Genomic DNA, 5,755 nt, shown 5'->3' with positions numbered 1-5,755 from the left:
AAACCACTATGAGGTACCATTTCACACCAGTCAGAATGGCTGCGATCCAAAAGTCTACAAATAATAAATGCTGGAGAGGGTGTGGAGAAAAGGGAACCCTCTTACACTGTTGGTGGGAATGCAAACTAGTACAGCCACTATGGAGAACAGTGTGGAGATTCCTTAAAAAACTGGAAATAGAACTGCCTTATGACCCAGCAATCCCACTGCTGGGCATACACACTGAGGAAACCAGAAGGGAAAGAGACACGTGTACCCCAATGTTCATCGCAGCACTGTTTATAATAGCCAAGACATGGAAGCAACCTAGATGTCCATCAGCAGATGAATGGATAAGAAAGCTGTGGTACATATACACAATGGAGTATTACTCAGCCATTAAAAAGAATACATTTGAATCAGTTCTAATGAGGTGGATGAAACTGGAGCCTATTATACAGAGTGAAGTAAGCCAGAAGGAAAAACATAAATACAGTATTCTAACGCATATATATGGAATTTAGAAAGATGGTAACAATAACCCTGTGTACGAGACAGCAAAAGAGACACTGATGTATAGAACAGTCTTATGGACTCTGTGGGAGAGGGAGAGGGTGGGAAGATTTGGGAGAATGACATTGTAACATGTAAAATATCATGTAAGAAACGAGTTGCCACTCCAGGTTCGATGCACGATACTGGATGCTTGGGGCTAGTGCACTGGGACGACCCAGAGGGAGGGTATGGGGAGGGAGGAGGGAGGAGGGGTCAGGATGGGGAACACATGTATACCTGTGGTGGATTCATTTTGATATTTGGCAAAACTAATACAATTATGTAAAGTTTAAAAATAAAATAAAATTAAAAAAAAAAACAAAAACAAAAAAACAAAAGCAAAAAAAAAAAAATAAAATAAAATAAAATATATCCTAACACAATCAAAGAAATCAATTATAGTTATTTAATGGAGAAATAATTAGAATTTTAAATGAGATTATAATTTATAATTTATGCAAAACATGAACCACTTACAGGTGACATTAACAAAATGTGAGTGGAATACAAAATGATACACAGTAAGAATTGCTGAGAGAAATTCACAGCTAAGTAAATAAATGGAGCATGTGTTTGAATTTTCAGAGTCAATAGTGTTAAGAAGCAAATTATCCCACAGTTGACCTATTGATACAGAGCACGTTCAATGACTAGAAAGCAACAAGATAATTCTACAACTTTTACTGACATACAAAGGGTTGGAATAGTCCAAATAACACAGAAAGAGAATTACATATTTGGAATGCTCACATTGGCTAACTTTGTAAATTACTGCCAAGGTATAGTCATGGGACTTCCCTGGTGGCCCAGGGGTAAAGACTCTGCACTTTCAATGAATGAAGAGAAAGAGTGACCTCTGAGCCAACCAAAGGGCATGGAAGCAATGAATATGAAGTAGAAGACAAATATGTAGATATATCTAATGATACTGGTTTTATAAACTTATACTAAAAATAATGACCTCTTGAGGTTAAAACCATATGCATTTGTGTATTCATATCTGTGAGGGATTAAAAATCATGAAAGCAGCAATATTAAAGTAAGGAAAGGGTAAATATGGACCAAGTGTTCTAACACATCCACAATTTTGGGGATGAGAAAAAGGGACCAATTTATTTCAGATTTTGAGGAGTTAAGATTTCAAGTTGTAGTCTCCCAGTAACCACTAGACTTGGATTACTGTTGATATTGAATGGTTTTTTGGAAATGAACAGAGATCATTCTGCCATTTTTGAGATTGCACCCAAATACTGCATTTCAGACTCCTTTGTTGACTATGAGGGCTACTTCATTTCTTCTAAGGGATTCTTGCCCACAGTAGTAGATATAATGGTCATCTGAGTTAAATTTGCCTATTGCAGTCCATTTTAGATCACTGGTTCCTAAAATGTCCATGTTCACTATTGCCATCTCCTATTTGATCACTTCAAATTTATACCTTGATTCATGGACCTGACATTCCAGGTTCCTATGCAATAATGTTCTTTACAGCATTGGATTTTACTTCCATTACTAGTCACATCCGCAACTGGGTGTTGTTTTCGCTTTTGCTCTATCTCTTCATTCTTTCTGGAGTTATTTCTCCCCTCTTCTCCAGTAGCATATTGGGCACCTACAGACCTGGGGAGTTCATCTTTCAGTGTCGCATTTTTTTTGCCTTTTCATACTGTTCATGGGGTTCTCAAGGCAAGAATGTTAAAGTGGTTTGCCATTCCCTTCTCCAGTGGGCCGCGTTTTGTCAGAACTCTCCATGATGACCCATCCATCCTGGGTAGCCCTACATGGCATGGCTCATAGTTTCATTGTATTAGACAAGTCTGTGAATCATTTGATCAGTTTGGTTAGTTTTCTGTGACTGTGGTTTTCATTCTGTTTGCCCTCTGATCGATAAGGATTAAGAGGCTTGTAGAAGCTTCCTGATAGGAGGGACTGGCTGTGGGGGGATCTGGGTCTTGTTCGGGGCTGTGTTCCCACCCTGTGGTTTGGCCTGAGGCCCAACTATGGTAGGAGCAATGGTGGTAATGGTGGTAATGGTGGTAATGGTGGCCTCCTTCAAAAGGGCTTATTCCAGTACTGTTGTATTCAATGCCCCTGACCCTGGGGGCAACAGGATGATCTCTGTTCCTTTCTAAGGCAAACATTTTGATATCACAGTAATCCAAGTCTATGCTCCAACCACTAATGATGAGAACCTGAGGTTGAACGGTTTTATGAACACAAAAAAGACCTTCTAGAACTAACACTGAAAAAAAGGTGTCCTTTTCATCATAGGGGATTGGAATGCAAAAGTAGGAATTCAAGAGATACCTGGATTAACAGGCAGGTTTGGCCCTGGAGTATAAAATGAAGCAGGGCAAAGGCTAACAGCTTTGCCAAGAGAATGCATTGGTCATAACAAACACCCTCTTTCAACAACACAAGAGATGACTCTACACATTCCATCACTAGATAGTCAATACTGAAATCAGACTGATTATATTCCTTGCAGCCAAAGATGGGGACTCTCTATACAGTCAGCAAAAACAAGACCAGGAGCTGACTGTGGCTCAGATCATGAAATCCTTATTGCCAAATTCAAACTTAAATTGAAGAAAGTAGGGAAAATACTAGACCATTCATGTATAACTGAAATCAAATCCCTTACAATTATAAGGAAGTGACATATAGATTCAAGGGATTAGTTCTTATAGACAGAGTACCAGAAGAACTATGGACAGAGGTTTATGACATGGTATAGGAGGCAGTGATCAAAACCACCCCCCACAAAAAAAATTAAAAAAAAACGACCCCCAAGAAAAAGAAATGCAAAAGGGCAAAATGGCTGCCTGAGGAGGGCTTACAAATAGCTGAGCAAAGAAGAGAAGCTAAAGGCAAAGGAGAAAAGGAAAGATACACCCTTCTAAATGCAGAGTTACAAAGAATAGCAAGGAGAGATAAGAAAGCCTTCCTAAGTGATCAGTGCAAAGAAACAGAGGGAAAAAATAGAATGGGAAAGACTAGAGATCTCGTCAAGAAAATTTGAGATACTAAGTGAACATTTCATGCAAAGATAGGCACAATAAAGGATAGAAACAGTATGGACCTAACAGAAGCAGAAGATATTAAGAAGAGGTGACGAGAATACACAGAAGAACTACGTAAAAAAGATCTTCATGATCTGGATAACCATGATGGTGTGATCACTGACCTAGAGCCAGACATCCTGGAATGTGAAGTCAAGTGGGCCTTAGAAAGCATCACTACGAACAAAGCTAGTGGAGGTGATGGAATTCCAGTTGAGCTATTTCAAATCCTGAAAGATGATGCTGTGAAAGTGCTGCACTCAATATGCCAGCAAATTTGGAAAACTCAGCAGTAGCCACAAGACTGGAAAAGGTCAGTTTTCATTCCAATCCCAAAGAAAGGCAATGCCAGAGAATGCTCAAACACAATTGCACAATTGCACTCATCTCAAAGTACTCATTACTAGCAAAGTAATGCTCAAAATTCTCCAAGCTAGGCTTCAACAATACGTGAAACATGAACTTTCAGATAGATGTTCAAGCTGGTTTTAGAAAAGGCAGAGGAACAAAAGATCAAATTGCCAACATCTGTTGGAGCATAGAAAAAGCAAGAGAATTCCAGAAAAACACTTATTTCTGCTTTATTGACTACTCTAAAGCCTTTGACTGTGTGGATCACAACAAACAGTGGAAAATTCCCAAAGAGATGGGAATACCAGACCACCTTACCTGCCTCCTGAGAAACCTATATGCAGGTCAAGATGCTATAGTTAGAACCGAACATGGAACAACAGACTAGTTCCAAATTGGGAAAGGAAGATGTCAAGGCTGTAAATTGTCACCCTGCTTATTTAACTTATATGCAGAGTACATCCTGCAAAATGTCGGGCTGGTTGAAGCACAAGTTGGAGTCAAGATTGCACAGAGAAACATCAATAACCTCAGATATGCATATGATACCACCCTTATGGCAGAAAGTGAAGAGGAACTAAAGAGCCTCTTGATGAAAGTGAAAGAGGAGAGTGACTGCTGGCTTAAAACTCAATATTCAAAAAAGAAAGATCATGGCAACTGGTCACATCACTTCATGGCAAAAAGATGAGGAAACAATGGAAACAGTGACAGACTTTACTTTCTTGGGGTCCAAAAATCATTGCAGATGGTGACTGTAGCCATGAAGTTAAAAGACGCTTGCTCCTTGGAAGAAAAGCTATGACCAACCTAGACAGCATATTATAAAGCAGAGACATTAGTTAGCCCACAAAGGTCCATCTAGTCAAATCTATGGTTTTTCCAGTAGTCATGTATAGATGTGAGAATTGGACCCATAAGGAAGGCTGAGCACCCGAGATTCGATGCTTTTGAACTTTAGTGTTGGAGAAGACTTTTGAGAGTCCCTTGGACTGCAAGAAGATCCAACCAATCAATCGTAAAGGAAATCAGTCCTGAATATCTATTGGAAGGACTGATGCTGAAGCTGAACCTCCAATACTTTGGCCACCTGATACGAACAACTGACTCATTTGAAAAGATCCTGATGCCAGGAAAGATTGAAGGTAGGAGGAGAAGGGGACGACAGAGGATGAGATCCCAGCATCAAGATCTTTTCAAATGAGTCAGTTCTTTGCATCAGGTGGTCGAAGTATTGGAGCTTCAGCATCAGCATCAGTCCTTCCAATGAATATTCAGGACTGATTTCCTCATGTCCATGACTGACTCGATGGACATGAGTTTGAGCAAGCTCTGGGAGTTGGTGATGGATAGGGAAGCCTGGCATGCTGCAATCCTTGGGTTGCAAAGAGTCAGACACGAGTAGGCAACTGAACTGAACTGTGTAATCACTAAAAGAATAATAAAGACTGAATAACTATCAAGGTGATAGAAATGGGAAACAAAGAAAGTGAAATTAATCAAAGAGAAGACAAAATGTAAGAGATAAATGAGCATAGAGAAATGGTAATAATAGGATATAAGATAGTAACATGGTAGATATAAAATTATGTATAACAATAATCACATTAAAGGTAAATACTCCAGTCAAGGAAAAAAAACAAAAAAGATTAACAAGCCAAATGAAGAAGGAGGAGGAGGAAGTGGAGAAGCATTAGGCAGAAGATGGAAAAAATGGCAATGTATGCTTCACGGTATATGCTACTTCAAATACAAGCATACAGAAAATTAATGTTATGAATTGGTAAAATACGTACCTGAAAAATATT

The sequence above is a fragment of the Bos indicus x Bos taurus genome, chromosome X, assembly GCF_003369695.1.
Source record: "Bos indicus x Bos taurus breed Angus x Brahman F1 hybrid chromosome X, Bos_hybrid_MaternalHap_v2.0, whole genome shotgun sequence".
Taxonomy (NCBI): domain Eukaryota; kingdom Metazoa; phylum Chordata; class Mammalia; order Artiodactyla; family Bovidae; genus Bos; species Bos indicus x Bos taurus.
The sequence above is the reverse complement of the archived record's forward strand: the minus strand, read 5'-3'. Positions refer to the sequence as shown.